This window comes from Microtus oregoni, unplaced genomic scaffold, assembly GCF_018167655.1.
Source record: "Microtus oregoni isolate MIOR12 unplaced genomic scaffold, Mior012 000121F_000, whole genome shotgun sequence".
Lineage (NCBI taxonomy): Eukaryota > Metazoa > Chordata > Mammalia > Rodentia > Cricetidae > Microtus > Microtus oregoni.
Genome location: NW_024544750.1, coordinates 1,299,309 through 1,316,168, shown reverse-complemented (window position 1 = coordinate 1,316,168; position 16,860 = coordinate 1,299,309).

The window sequence follows — 16,860 nt, the reverse complement described above, 5'->3', positions numbered from 1 at the left end:
AACCTTCCTCAAGACCCAGAAATACCACTTTTGGGTGTATATCCAAAGGATGCTCAATCATACCACAAGGACATGTACTCAACTATGTTCATAGCAGCATTGTTTGTCATAGCCAGAACCTGGAAACAACCTAAATGCCCCCTCAACCAAAGAATGGATAAGGAAAATGTGGTACATTTACACAATGGAGTACTACACAGCAAAAAAAAAAAAAAAAAAAAACTAACAACATCTTGAAATTTGCAGAAAAATGGATGGGGCTAGAAAACATTATTTTGAGTGAAATAACCCAAACACAGAAAGACAGTTATCACATGTATTCACTCATAGGTGGTTTTTAAACATAAAGCAAAGAAAACCAACCTACAAAACACAATTCCAGAAAACTTAGACAATAATGAGAAATAAGAGAGATATACATAGATCTAATCTACATGGGAAGTAGAAAAAGACAAGATCTCCTGAGTAAATTGGGATCATGGGGACCTTAGGCGGGGGTTGAAGGGGAGAGGGGAGAGGCATGGAGGAGAGCAGAGCAAAATTTAGAACTCAATAAAAATCAATTAAAAAAAAAGAAAACCAGCAGACCTTTAGGCAACCTAACTAAAGGAAAGAAAAACTCAAATTTATAAAATTAGAGATAGAAAGGATATGAAAACAGAAAAAGATGAAAGTCAAAAGATCATTATGTTTTTTTAGAAAGGTTATTTTTTTTCCAATAAAATAGAGAAAACAAAAATGGATATATTTCTAGACATGAGATCTGCGTAAACTATTCTAAAAGGTTATAAAGAAATCTGCAGTTATGAGACTGAACAATAATTAAGGATGTATCACTTAAAAAACACCAAAAATCCAGCACCACGTGGATTCACTGGTGAAATCTTAGACTTTTAAGGCACTAACATTAAAGTTCTGCAAATTATTCCATAATATAGAAAGCAAAGGAAATCCTCCAAACTTGTGTTCTGAAGCTAGTTTTACCCTGACTCCAAAACATGATAAAAATGAATATACACTGTTGACAGAGGTTTCTGTCCTACCTGGTCCCACAGCTGTTCAGTCCCAAAGAAACACACAGAGGTCTACATTAATCATAAACTGGTTGGCCTATTAGCTCGGGTTTCTTATTAACTACTTTTTACATCTTATATTAGTTCATTATTCTTGTTTTTGTTGACCATGTGGCCTAGTACCTTTTTCATTGAGGCATTCTCTCATCTTCCTCTGTGTCTGGCTTCCTCTATGGTGACTGCAGACTGAATCTTTCCCCTTCCCAAAATTCTCCTGTTCTCATTGTCCTGCTTCTACTTCCTTCCTGGTCGCCCTGCCTATATTTCCTGCCTGGCTACTGGCTAATCAGCGTTTTATTAAAGCAATACAACTGATAAATCATTGTCCCACAGCAATACACCTCCCACACAAAATCATAGACCAATTTCTCTGATGAATATGAACAAAAATTATCAATAAAATACAAAACAACAACACAGTAAAAACATACATCATGACAAATTTGGTTTCATTCCAGGAAAGCAATGATGGCTTAAGATACACAAATCAATAAATATAACACAACATATATATATATATATATATATATATATATATATATATATATATGTGTGTGTGTGTGTGTGTGTGTGTGTGTGTGTGTGTGTATACTTAAGGACAGAAATTACAAGTTCATTTCCGTAGATTACAGAAAAGGTTTTCAACAAAGTCCACATGGGTTCATAATAAAGACAATGGAAAAACTATAAATAGAAGGGACATACCTCAATATAATACTATATGAGCAACTTTTAGGAACACTTTACTAAATGAGGAAAATCAGGAAGCATGAACTCGGAAATCAGGAATGAGATAAGGTGTTGTCTCTCTGCTCCTACTGAATATAGTACTTGAAAACAGCATAAAGGAAGAGAAAGAAATACAAGAAATGCAAGTATTCCTTTTTGCAGATGACACAGTAAAACTTAAATGATACAAAATGTCACCAGAAAAGTCTTAGAACTGATAAACACTTTCAACAAAGTAGCAGAATAGAAGAACTGCATCTACCTTTGATTCTTCCTAGCAAATTCAACCTTTTAAATTATGCTTCTTTTGAGAATTCATTATATTTTCACTTTCCCTCCACCTCCATCTTATTCCATGCCCCCTCTAATCCCTTCCAAATTTATGACCTCATCTTTAGTTATTAACACACACACACACACACACACACACAAACACTCATTCACACATACACAAAGACTGCTGAGTTCAGTCATTGTTGCTTGTGTGTGTGTTTAGGGCCCATCTCTTAGGTTTGGATTATCTATCAGAGAGCCTTTCCCTGGGGAAAAGTGATTCTCCCCCTCTTTGTAGCCACTAATTGCCTCCTTATCTAGGCTTAGGGTCTGGTGAGATTTCCTGCAGCTAAGTTGGTACGTCAACTGGTGTCATTGTGCAGATCTGGTTCAGGTAAATATATTTTTGAACATCCATGGCCTGCTTGCTGCTCAGGCAGGTGCTAACCTACCACAGGCCAGCCTAAGTGGGAAAACATCCATGGGCCACCTGGTGCCATGACAGACAGGTCCCATTATGATAAGCAAATATGCAGTGGAGAAATGGTAGAGAAAGTGAAACAGAATGGGTTATGTGCTGTGGAAAGAGGCAGAATGGAAGAAATGCAGGCTGGTGCGGGAGGCTTGCTTGCCACTCAGGATCATGGTAATGTCTGGACCATGCTGTTGCCAAGGACCATGTCTGGGTTCATGGTCCTACTACAGCTGGGGTTTGCCATGGCCCATGTTGTCACCAAAGGCCACAACGATGCCCAGTATCTGGTTTGCCCCCTGTGGCCATGTAGATGTCTGAGAACCACCACTGGAGCCACGTTGATCTAGGTGGCCTGTGCTGCCATGTGGTGTCATCCAGGCCTAAGCTGCTGCCGAGGGTCATGTTTGGGTCTGTGGCCCTACAGCAGCCAAGGTCTGTGTTAACGTTCATCGCCAGTGTTGCCACCAAAGGCCAGACAGAAACTCAGTGTCTGGGCCTTGTTAGTGTCCAAGCTCTGTGCTGTCTCCTGAGGCCCTGGTGTTGTTCAGACCATGTCTGGATCTGTGGCCCTATGGCAGCTAGAGTCTGAGGTGATGTCTGTGGTTCCTATTGTAATTGAAGGCACTGTGGTTGCCCAGGGTCAAGTCAGCCATCTGGGACCACGCTGGTGCCCAAGGGCCATGCTGCAGCTAGGGCCATACAGATCTGAGTAGCACATACTTCTTCCTAGTACCTTGATGGACATCTGGATCAGGGATGCAGCTCAGAGCCACTTCTGAGTCCATGGCCTAACTGCAGCCAGGGTCTGTGTCGATGTTGATGTCTGTGACTCCTGTTGTCATCAAGGGTAATGCTGATTCCTGGGTTCTGGACCACCACCTGGAGCCAAGTTGGTGTCTGACGGTCATGCTACAGCCTGGGCCATGCAGGTCTGACTGACTTGTGCTGCTACACAATGCCATGGTGACATCTGAGCCAGAGCTACAGCTCAGGGCCATGTCTGTGCTCATGGTCCCACTGCAGCTAGAGTTCGTGTTGGTGTCGGAGGCTTCTGCTACCATTGAAAGCCATGCAGACACCTGAGGTCTGGGGCCCTATTTGTGTCAGTGAGGCATGCTACTGCTAGGGTCATGATGATAGGAATGTGATAGGACAATTGTGACATCCAGCAGCATTCTGGATGCTGCTGAGGAACATGTCTGGATCTGTGGTCCTACTGTAGTTGAGATCTGTGTTAAAGTCTGAGGCCCATATTGCCACCAAAGTTCACACAGGAGCCAAGCATTGGGGCTGTAGCCTACGACATTGTTGGTGTCTAGGGGGCCATGCCACTGCCAGAGCCATCCTGATCTGAGTGACCAGTGCTTCCACCCAGAGCCAGGATGCAGTCTGGGTCTGAGCTGCTGCTGAGGACCATGTCTGGATCCATGGTCCTGCTGCAACTGGGGTCTATGTTGATGTCTGTGGCCTATGTCACCTCAGGGGTCCATAGGAACCATGTTAGGTGAAATCAAAGGGCCATCCTGATTTGGTCCCACTCTTTCCTGGCTCTGGGAAAACAGGCCCTGCCCCTTACTGGACACTGTGGCAAGAGAGCTGGTCCCGCCCCTCATGGTAGAACTGCTTTCTCCCACACCCCACCCTCACCTCCCGCACTCAGGAGAGATGGTCCCACCCCTCACCACAAGTGAAGGAGAACTGACCCTGATGGTACGAGCATAGGGAAGCTGGTTCCGCTCTCCCACCTGATGTGGGCATCCCCAATGACCCAGACTGAGCAGCTCAGCTAGTACCCAGGCCCACAACTTGGTCTTGGGTTGAACTACCATAACATCTACCCCATCTAGGCTGAAACTAACTGAAGCTGAAACTAACTGAAGCCTGTCATGTGGCTTTGCTTTAATGCTAGATGCCCATGTCTTTATCATCTCCCTAACAAATGCAGAATGCAAATCATAAGTTACGATAGTTTGTTTAATTTCATTTAGATCATTCATTCCTATAGGTATCCATCTACCTTCTTTGGATTCGTTTGGGCCTTTAGAACTTGATGCTTTGTCAGAGAAGATTTACAGGATAGGAAGCTAAAACCCTGGGTAAATCATCTCTGACAGCTACTGGCAATGTTGAATCCTGTCCTTGTACCTTCTTTCCCTGTTCATCAGCTCCAATAATTTCCACAATCGTTTCAAGTCTTTTCATTATTGTCTTTAATAAAGCCTGAATCTCCTGACCTGTATATATTTCTAGTGATTTCATTGAGGCACGGTCTTCATTCTACACATGTGATTCCTAGGTCTGAAGCTTTTCCTTTAAAGATAACACCTCATCCGTGTACATTATTTGGATAGCATGCAGATTGCCATCCTGGAGAGATACTCTATCTGCTAACCTACCATAACTTTTTAACAAATTTTGATTGTCAAATTCACTTTATGAATTCTTTCAGATAATTTCTCAGTATCCTTTGACATGGATTCAATTTTGTCTGTCAAAATTAGTGTTACCCTTTTCAATAGTATTAATTTGTTGCAGGTAACTTTTGATTTCTATTGTATTAATCCTGTCAGCTAGTTGTTCATTATTAGTCTGTAAAGAATGTATCATTTCTAAAAATGCCTCATTCTTAGCTCTGTTATCAAACCATTTTCTTAAGGATATAATATGAAGAAAAAACTGAGTCCCAATATCCAATAAAATGATGTATCACCATAACCATATAAGTCTTACAGAATACAATCCATAGTATTAGCAAAAAAGTTACTAAAAGTTTCCATGGTAATGTTGTCTGCCATTATATGACCTTCAAGTTTATTGACTTATTAATTAATAAAATATTTACCTGGTTAAGGTCTGCTAAATTGTTTTAGGTATAATAATCTTTATTGTCCAGCAGTTGTCGTGGTTGTAGAGTTGCAGGTAGTGGCGCAACCTGGTGCCACAAACAGTCCTGAGCCACTTTGGCTTCCTCACCTTGGTTCTGCTTAAATACTGAGAAATACGCTTTGCTTGATAAATAAAAGCAATTAATTCAATTCTGTACACGGAGCAAAAAAAACAAGAATTCACGGGCAGGGAGCACAAATTGGAAGCTGTGCAAGTCATCAAATGACAAGGAACCATTGCAGAGAATGCAGCAGTAGGGGTAGGGGGTGTGCCTGCACTTGGTAAATCTACAAAGAAAAAAAAACTTAGGTAAAAACAAGACAAGTGGGTTGGGGTGGGAGACTTTCTGGACTCTGGACCTAGGCCTTTAAACCAGTCTACCCAGTAGGTGTGGAGTTCAGATGTATGTGGGTACCAGATGAAGAGAGACACTAAAAAAGAAATCCCACACTAGCTCAGAATTGAGTATAATAAAAGGTTATTTATTTAAGGGTAGACTCACAGATCACAATCCTCTGCTTGAACAAGGAACAGTAATTGAATCCAGCAGCCAGAAAAGAGGCCGGACGCATGCTTTACAGCAGCATATATAATATAAAAGGCCACACCCAAGTGGATGGTTAACTTACAGGCTACTGGCGGTAGGAATTCCTACAGCAAATTAGTGCTTTCTTTCTTTCTTTCTTTCTTTTTTCTTTTTTTGGTTTTTTGAGACAGGGTTTCTCTGTGGAAATTAGTGCTTTCTTGCATTCATGTTTGGGCACTAGGTGTGTGCCTGTTGCCTGAAGAGGCCAGAAGAGGGTGTTGGAAGTGGAATTACAGGCTGTAGTTAACCACCATGTGATTACTGAGAACTGAACCTCAGACTTCTGCAAGATTAACCAATGATCTTAACCCCTGAGTCATCTCTCTAGCCCCAGTATCTTGCTAGTTTAAGTTTAATCAATACATAAATGCATATAGCCACAGGGTATGTAATGATGTTTTGATGCATGTATTCAATGAAAAATGGCCAAACCAGCATAAGTATAGTAGCCATCATCCTAAACATTTGCCTTTCTTTTGTGGCAAGAATATTAAAATGTTCTCTTGCAGTTCTTTCAAACAGTATATTACTGTGCTATAGTCATCCTATTGTAATATGGCACTAGAACGTGCTACAGCATCTCACTAGAACTTTTGACTTCTCACTCATCTTATTCTGTGCTTTCTGTAACCTCTGTTAACCATCTTTACCTCTACTTCCATGAGGTCAAGTTGGACATTTCACATAAGTGAGATTGTAAATGTGTTTTACTTAATGTAATGTCTTCTATGTTTATGCACGTCCTCATAAATGGCATCCTGTCTTCATTTAAAACTGAATACTATTATGTGTATCTGCCACATTTTTCCACGAAAAATGCTTCGATATTGTGGGTATCATGGATATGGCAGCAGTGAATGTGTGATTGCAGATGTGTCTTGGACATACTGATCTCATTCCCTTTGGCTATATTCCCAGTAGGAATATTGCTGAATCATATGGGTTCTACTTTTCCTTTTTTAGAACTTCTATGCTGCTTTCTGTAATGGTGTACTAATTTTCCTTCCCATTTACACTCTGCAAACATTCCCTTCCCTCTGCAGCCTGGCCATCACGTATCTTTTTAATCTTCTTAATAATGACCATGGTAGCTGTTGTAAGGGGATATCTATATCTTATTTTAGTGCTAATTTGCATTTACCTAATTGTTATTAATATTGGTCATATTCTCTACATGTCTATAAGCTATTTGCATTTCTTCTTTGGAGGAATAGTCAGTCATTCAAATCCCTGGCACAATTTTTAGTCAGGCTATTTTTTGCTTGTTATCAAGTAATAACATTCCTTAAGTATTTAGAGTATTAATTCAATATCAGATATATGGTTTGTAAATATTTCCCTCATTTCACAGATTGCCATTTCATGATGTTGAATTTTTTTTTCAAGATAAAGTTTCTTTGTGTAACATCCTTGGCTATTCTGGAACTTACTCTGTAGACCAAATTAGCCTTAAACTCACAGAGATCCGCTTGCCCCTGCCTCCTGAGTGCTGGGATTGAGTACGTCTACCACCACTGCCCTGTGGTGTTGAATTTTTTATTTTGCATGTAGAAGTGTTTTAATTTGATATAGTCCTACTTGCCTAATTTTGCTTCTGTTGCCTAAGCTTTTGGTACGATATCCTCAGAATCACTGTCAAGACAAATATCAATAGATTTTTCCTTTTTACTCTCTTTTCCTGATATTACAGTTTCAGGCTTTATATCTAAGAATTCAGTCAGTTTTGTGTTGTTTTTGTGCATGATAACAGGTAAAGCTCAAATTTCATTTTTAAAGATAAGCTTTCAGCTTTCCCCCAAACTATCTTATTTATTAAAGAGAATATTCTTTTCACACTGTATATTCGAATAATCACCTGTTTGTAAGTTCCTTTTTCTGTTGCTGCAATAAAGCACCCTGAGACCAGCGACTTAAGGGAGAAAGGACTTATTTTGGCTCAGAGTTTGAGGTGCAGCCCATCATGGTGGCAGGAGTGTGATGCAGCTGGTCACATTGCACCCTTTCTGGAGAATCAGAGAACAATAAACGCTTGGTGCTCAGCTTATTTTCTCCTTTTTATTTAGTCCTGGACCTCAGCCCATAGACCAGTGTCACCAACTGAGTCCCCCTGCTCAATTAACCTAATGTAGATAATTTTTCGCATGTATTACCAGAGGCTTTATCCTAGGCCATGTCAAGTTAACAATGTTTTGGGCTTTTTATTCTGAGAAAAGGCTTCTGTATAATAGCCCTGGCTGTCCTGGAACTCACTCTATAGAGCAAGCTGGCCTCAAACTCACAGAAATCTGCCTGCCTTTGCATTTACCACCCAGCTTGGCATCATCACAGACTGTACAAGGATGAGTTCATTCCTGGAGTTGTTACTGCATTTTATTGGTCTCTCTGTGTGTTATGGTAGTACTATGAGAGTCTGATTACTTTACTTTTGTAATATATTTTGAAATCAAAAAGTGTTCCACTTTCCATGGTTGTATTGGCTACTTTAGGTTTTTTGTAATTCTATACCAATTTAGAATTTTTATTTATACATCTGTGAAAATTGCCACTGAGAACTTGGTAAAGAATGTACTCGTACTCAATGCATGGCTGGTCTTGGCTAATATGAAAACTATAATAGTCTCAAGCTTTCCAATCAATGACCATAAGTGTCCTTATCATTTGTTTGTTTTTTCTTTCATTTCTTTCAATAACCTATATTTTTATTTATTTTTTTATTAAAAATTTCCGCCTCCTCCCCGCCTCCCATCCTCTCCTCTCCCCCCAGTCCCCTCCCCCTCCCTCTCCAGTCTAAAGAGCAGTCAGGGTTCCCTGCCCTGTGAGAAGTCCAAGGTCTTCCCCTCTCCATCCAGGTCTAGGAAGGTGAGCATCCAAACAGACTAGGCTCTCACAAAGCCAGTACATGAAGTAGAATCAAAATCCAGTGCCATTGTCCTTGGCTTCTCAGTCAGCCCTCATTGTCTGCCACATTCAGAGAGTCTGGTTTGATCACATGCTTTTTCAGTCCCAGTCCAGCTGGCCTTGGTGAGCTCCCATTAGATCAGCCTCACCGTCTCAGTGGGTGGGCGCACCCCTCGCGGTCCTGACTTCCTCGCTCATGTTCTCCCTCCTTCTGCTCCTCATTTGGACCTTGGGAGCTCAGCCTGGTGCTCCAATGTGGGTCTCTGTCTCTATCTCCATCCATTGCCAGATGAAGGTTCTATGGTGATATGCAAGATATTCATCAGTATGTCTATAGGATCAGGCCAAATAAAGGACATTGAGCCTATAATTCATGAACCCAATAAGAAGGTGAACCCAAAGAAAAACATATAGTTATCCTCCTGGATATTAGAAGTAGACAAGATTGCCAGGCAAAAATTGGGAACTTAGGGGTGGGGGTAGGATGGAGGTAAGGGGAGACGGGGAGAGAAAAGTGAGAAGGGGAGGATGGGGAGAGCCTGGGGGGAATGGGATGGTTGGGATGGAGGAAGGGTGGATATGGGAGCAGGGAAATATATATCATAATTAAGGGAGCCATTTTAGGTTTGGCAAGAGACTTGACTCTAAAGAGATTCCCAGGTGTCCATGGAGATGTCCCCAGCTAGACATTTTTATATTTTTAAGAGCACTTGATATGAGCCTTTGGGGGAAAGTTGAGTTTTAATTTATTCTTTGTGTTTTAAAAGTTTTCTGCTTAGCAGGGCAGTGGTTGTGCACGCCTTTAATCCCAGCACTCAGGAGGCAGAGGCAGGGGGATCTCTGTGAATTTGAGGTCAGCGTGGTCTACAAGAGCTAGTTCCAGGACAGGCTCCAAAACTACAGAGAAACCCTCTCTCAAAAAAAAAAAAATTTAAAGTCCTTATTTTATTTTTTCCCTAGATTTTTTTTACTATTTCTTACAAAGAAGCAGGTTTCCTTAGCACACACTTAGTTTTGGCTGACCCTCTCTTTAGTTCCCTTCTTCATCCCCATTTAAACCTCCCTCTCCTCCTTTCACGTTCATACCACATATGCTCTATTTGTCAAATGTTTTTCTATTTGTATAAGCTCATCAGCTTTATTAAACTAGACTTTGCCTAGTTTCCCACTCTGACTTTTCATATCAATGTGTTTTGAGTTAGATTTTTATTACCAATCCTGTTTGTCAGGTACAACCACAGTGGAAATCTTTGTGGAGGATCCTCAAAAATCTAGAAATAGACCTCCCATTCAACTCAGCTATGCCATCCTTGAGCCCTGTATCCTCTTCCAGAGATACTCGTTCAATCATGTTCACCAGTGTTCCATTCACAGTAACTCGGAAATGAAAAACAGACTAGATGTATACCAGCTGATGAACAGATAGTGGAAATGTCGTACAGAAACACAATGGAGTTTTGTTCAGTAGTACCAAGTTGTAAAGAAAAAGAGAAATTATTAAATTGGAAGGTAAGTGGAGTTACCATGTTGCTTTTTAGGTTGTTGAATGAATTCTTGCATTGGCACCTACCCATCTCTTCCTCCAATTGGTACTGGCAATGTCTTTGCCTCTGGGATCAATCCTTGTAGTGGCTGTCTGTGTCTTTGAGAACTGAACTTGGTCTGCTCTGTACTGTCACTCTCTGTGTCTCATGGAGCCACTGAGGTCTCTCTTGGCCCACTCCCTTGTTCTGCTCTCTTGATGTGCTCTCTTGGTCCACTCTGCAGTCACAGCCTGTGTTTCAGAGTTCCTCTCTTGGTCCTCTCTGTCTAGTTGCAGATTGTGTTTCAGTGTTCTTCTGAGGTTTCGGGGAGTGGGTAGGAGAAATAGGAGGGTTTGGCGGCAGAGTGGGACTTGTAGCTTGCAGGGTCGGGTGGATGGGATGGGTGTGTTGGAGCAGCCTTCCTGCAGGAAACTTGCCTGCTGGTTGGCTAGAGAAGCTGAGGCAGGTGGGGGAGGAGGCCCCGGGGTTTTGCCCCAGTATGGAGGGCCTAGAGAGTGGGGTGTCCCACCGGGTGGGTTGTCACTCACCTCTTGGTCCTCTCTGTGTAATAGCAGGATGTGTTTCAGAGTTATACTGAGGTTTCGGGGGGTGGGGTGGATAGGAGGTTTTGTGGGTGGAGTGGGACTTGTAGGTTGCAGGGTCCAATGAATGGGATGGGGGTATTTGGAAGGTAAGTGGATAGAACTGGAATGATCATTGTGAGTGAAAGGCCCAGAGAGAAAAATGTTCTCTCTCATATGTGGCTCCTAACTCAAATCTTTATGTGCTGAACCTAGAGTACCTATAGCAAGGCAACTATAAAAGAAATAAATGAGTTGGAGATTTCCTTAAGGATGGGGGTTAGAAGAACACAGATAATGTTAAAACAGAGAAGGGAAATTTTTAATTAATTTATTTATTTACTTGAGTCAGGGTCTCACTGTGTAGCCCTCTTGGACTTGAAACTCACCATGTAGTTCAGGCTGGTTTCAACCTCAAAGAGATTCACTCTACCTCCAGAATGCTGGGATTAAAGGTATGTACAACATGCCCAGCCAGAGAAGGATAAATTTGAAGATGGAAAGTTTAAGCAGGAATGGGGGCTAAGAGGGAAAGGCAATGGAGGAGGGAAAGAACATTCATCCAAACTAGGCATGCAGAGAACAAGGCACATGGAAACCTATTACTTTGTAAAACAATTTTAAAAATCTGCTAAAACTGGATGTCAATCTGTAGAAGAATGAAAATAGATCCATATCTATCACCATGCACAAAACTCAAGTCCAAATGGATTAAAAACCTCAATATCAGTCCAAACACACTGAACCTGATAGAAGAGAAAGTGGGAAGTACTCTACAACACATGAGCACAGGAGACCACAACCTACAAATAACATGAGCAGCACAGACATTAAGGGCCACACTGAATAAATGGGACCTCCTGAGACTGAGAAGCTTCTGTAAAGCAAAGGACACTGTCACTAAGACAAAAAGGCAACCCACTGACTGGGAGAAGATCTTCACCAACCCCACAAATGACAAAGGTCTGATCTCCAAAATATATAAAGAACTCAAGAAACTAGACTGTAAAAGGCTAATCAACCCAATTATAAAATGGGGCACTGAGCTGAACAGAGAATTCTCAACAGAAGAAGTTCAAATGGCCAAAAGACATTTAAGATCATGTTCAACTTCCTTAGCGATCAGGGAAATGCAAATCAAGACAACTTTAAGATACCATCTTACACCTGTCAGAATGGCTAAAATAAAAAACACCAATGTGCCGGGCGGTGGTGGCGCACGCCTTTAATCCCAGCACTCGGGAGGCAGAGGCAGGCGGATCTCTGTGAGTTCGAGGCCAGCCTGGTCTACAAGGGCTAGTGCTAGGACAGGCTCCAAAGCTGCAGAGAAACCCTGTCTCGAAAAAAAAAAAAAAAAACCACCAATGATAGCCTTGGAGAGGTTGTGGGGAAAGGGGTACACTCATCCATTGCTGGTGGGAATGTAAACTTGTGCAACCACTTTGGAAAGCAGTGTGGCGGTTTCTCAGGAAATTCGGGATCAACCTACCCCTGGACCCAGCAATACCACTCTTGGGAATAAACCCAAGAGATATCCTATCATACAACAAACCTATATGCTCAACTATGTTCATAGCAGCATTGTTTGTAATAGCCAGAACTTGGAAACAACCTAGATGCCCTTCAATGGAAGAATGGATGAAGAAAGTATGGAATATATACATATTAGAGTACTACTCAGCAGTAAAAAAAAAAACAAGGACTTCTTGAATTTTGCATGCAAATGGATGGAAAAAGAAAACACTATCCTGAGTGAGGTAAGCCAGACCCAAAAAGAGGAACATGGGATGTACTCACTCATATTTGGTTTCTAGCCATAAAAAAGGACATTGAACCTATAATTCATGATCCTAGAGAAGCTAAATAAGAAAGAGAACCCAAAGAAAAACATATAGGCATCCTCCTGAATATTAACCTTCATCAGGCGATGAAAGGAGACAGAGACAGAGTTCCACATTGGAGCACAGGACTGAAATGTCAAGGTCCAAATCAGGAGCAGAAGGAGAGAGAGCACGAGCAAGGAACTCAGGACCACGAGGGGTGCACCCACACACTGAGACAATGAGGATGTTCTATCGGGAACTCACCAAGACCAGCTGGCCTGGGTCTGAAAAAGCATGGGATAAAACCGGACTCACTGAACATAGCGGACAATGAGGACTACTGAGAACTCAAGAACAATGGCAGTGGGTTTTGATCCTACTGCACGTACTGGTTTTGTGGGAGCCTAGGCAGTTTGGATGCTCACCTTACTAGACCTGGATGGAGGTGGATGGTCCTTGGACTTCCCACAGGTCAGGGAACCCTGATTTCTCTTTGGGCTGACTAGGAGGGGGACTTGATCGGGGAGGGGGAGGGAAAATGCGAGGCGGTGGCGGGGAGGAGGCATCAAGAGAGAAAGAAAGAAAGAAAGAAAGAAAGAAAGAAAGAAAGAAAGAGAGAGAGAGAGAGAGAGAGAGAGAGAGAGAGAGAGAGAGAGAGAGAGAGAAAGAAAGAAAGAAAGAAAGAAAGAAAGAAAGAAAGAAAGAAAGAAAGAAAGAAAGAAAGAAAGAAAGAAAGAAAGAAAAGATCTGCTAAATTAGACACATGGGGCTGGAAAGATGGCTCAGAAGTTATGAGCACTTGTTGCTCATGCAGAAGACCTGCGTTTGGTTTCCAAAATCCATATCCAGTGACTCGAAATCATCTCTAAGTCCATTTTCAGGGGATCTAATACCCTCATCTGATCTCCACAAGTACCAGGCGTGCACATGGTGCACATACATCTATCCAGGCAAAACACTCATACACATAAAATCAATAATACATCTAAAGTGTTTTGAAGGACTGTGCTAGAAACGTGCGATCCTGCATGCCTGGATAATATTGCTCTGAGCTCCTAAACAAAGCTTAAGGCATCTCCTTGTGAGTTGTTGATCACGGAAGCCCCAGGGGAACTCAGACCAATATATGCTCTCGCCGCTCTTGTTCGTTCTTCATCAGACTTAGTTAGTTGTTAGTGCCTTATTGTTGAAAGTACCACACATTTTAATTGTAAGATATAGAGAAATTAATCTGGACTTTAGCTGGAAACTCCTCCCTACTGGATAGCATTACAGGCTGCTAGTGGAGGAAAGGATCAAGGAGGTACCCATCTGTGAGCCTACAATCTACCATACTAACTAACTTCTCAGGCAGTATATTTTCATCTACACAATAATGACACAACCATTATGGGGGTAACAAACTGCTCTATGATTAGAGTTGAAGCCTTCTACCGAGAATTCATAGCTGGTACTCCAAACCTGATCAAAGACAGAAGGCTGAGGCTTAGGTCTTAGGTTTAAGGGCCAACTTATCAATGTTATTTAAATTGTCATGGTGCCAAACTGACTTCTAAATAGTTATGTTTGTACTGATAGACAAATGTATACTCCCAGCCTCTCTTAATCAGAGAAGCCTAGCTTTGCAATGAGTTGTGGTGAGTGCAGAGATGCATGGCTACTCAAGCTGTGGAGAATAAGCAATGGCTGAGTGCTTAGCCCAAAACAGGATATTTATACCACCACTTCTAAGACTTAGGGAACTTTGGGAAAGATGGGGTGGAAAGCACGGAAGAGCCAGAAAATAAGGATAAGGGCTATGAAATCCTGACTTCTGGCACAGAAGAGCCAATGCTCTTGTCACTCCACATGGGCTGCAACAGTCTGTGCCAGGCCTGCTAGCCCCGTAAGCAGTCAAACATGAATTGGGCAGGGGATCACAGGACCTTACTCCTCCTAGCTGAACTAGAGAAAGCAAGGGGGGGGGGGGGGGAGGAAGAAAGGACATGAATATCGAAAAGGAATTGTAAGAAGGAGAAGAACATTAATAGTGATGAGAGAGAAATTAGAATTAGAGTAATCAGAATGTACTTTACATGGGAATGGAATTGTCTAAGAACAAATTTAATAAAAAGAGAAAAATCTTGTTTTATGATCTTTGACTTTTAATTAGAACACTCATTATCCTTTCATTTTAATTCAATTACTGGTAAAATTGTGTTTAAGCCTCTCATATAATTTTGTGGATTTTGTTTTGTCTCACCTGGTGTAAAGTACTCGATTGCAGTTGAGTGAAAGGTCAGCTCTCTTTGAATTTCCCATAACTATTAAATAGCTCCAACAGTGAGGAGTTCAGGTTACACAGGTCCAGCAAACTTTCCCCTTTTGGGTCTCCCTTTTGTCTCCTACCTTTAATTCCTTGGCTCACGGTGGAAGCTTTTTTTTTGTTAATGTAATTCTCTCCGTCTTTTCAATATTGTGGCTAAGCTTTATTGGCAGATGAGCATATTTTCCTATGTAACTTGAGAGATAATATAATTTAGCCTGTCAAAGCTGGTCTCAAACTTATTATTTTACTAAACCCTTCTTAAGTAATAACCTTCATTGCTCGGTGTCACAAGTAGAAAGCTACAGAAGGAACAGGATATCATATGGGAAATTAGAACACCATTCTAATACTTTAAAATTCTTATCAGAATTACTCATTTTTCAATTTAGATTTGTTGTTTTTTTAAAGTGCTGTCAGCCATTTGAAATCTGTTGTTGGTTTATTTGCCCCACATCATTTTATACTTTGTATTATTAAAATTATCATCATGTTTAGTTTCAGTACATTTCAGTCAAGTTATCCTTTATCTACTTTGTCATTATTTTAAGAAAATCTTAATTTAGATGATTGTCTCAAAAATCTGTTGACTTATTTGTTATTTCCATACACTATACATGGAAGACTGATCCCTGGAGGAATCTGTATTTACCTACTTACTTCATCTACCACTATCTATTTGAGATGAGATCTTTCTCTGGTACCCATCTTCTTTTTGGACTTAAGCCATCCTCTTGCCTGAGTCCCTCTAGACACTAGAACTACAGGAGTGCATTATAACATCCAATTTTGCAGACATTTTCACTATCTAAATTTATTTACACCCTTTTCTTGCATTTTTAATCCATACATATTTATTGCTCCCATATTCTTGCTTAACACTTTAAGGGGAAAGTTGAGAACCGTAGTCCAAATGGGTGACAATTCACGAATTGAGGGTCGGAGATAAAATAACCCAGTATTAATTGAAACCATCTCTTGCTATAAAGGACAGGAATGGTTGCTCTGGGTTGCTGATGATTGTACATGTCTTTCTGTTGACTAGTTATCACTCTTCTGACTTCCCAGTAATGTTACAATGAGTTTTTAATATTACACATTCATTCAAGGGGGATGTCTTCACTTATTAGTTCCAAAATTTTTTATTGTAGTTTTATTAGTAATCTGTTATTGCAGAATTAATTTACTTCCAAATTTAGCAGTTCATAACATAAATATGTGTCTTCTCTCACTCAGAAGCAAGAGTCAACAATATAGAAGCTGTTTCCCCAGTGATTTGGTACAGAGCTTTTCATGCAGTTTTTGTTGGTTTAGAATGTAACTGTTACTCATCCCTTGTCTGCCAGCATCACTGGGGCTGGAGGATATGCTTCCAAAACAGTTAACCCACACAGCAACTGGCAGAGGATTTAGCTACTCACTTTGAATCACTCCAGAAAAGAAAAATTGTCAGACAGTGAAAGGGAGAGACACCAAGGGAGAGAGGGAGAGAAGGAAAGGGAAGGAAGCATTAAATGCTGGAATGCTAACCCTTAAGACTGTTATGAGTTCAAGGCCAACTTGGGCTATACAGATCCTGTCTCAAAAGAATAAAAAAATAATAATTTAGTAGTCCCTCAAGCTATCCTCTGACCTTCATACATGCACATGCCCCCACAACGTAAATAAATAAATTTAAAACAAAGGGAGGGGAGGAGGTAAAGAGAGA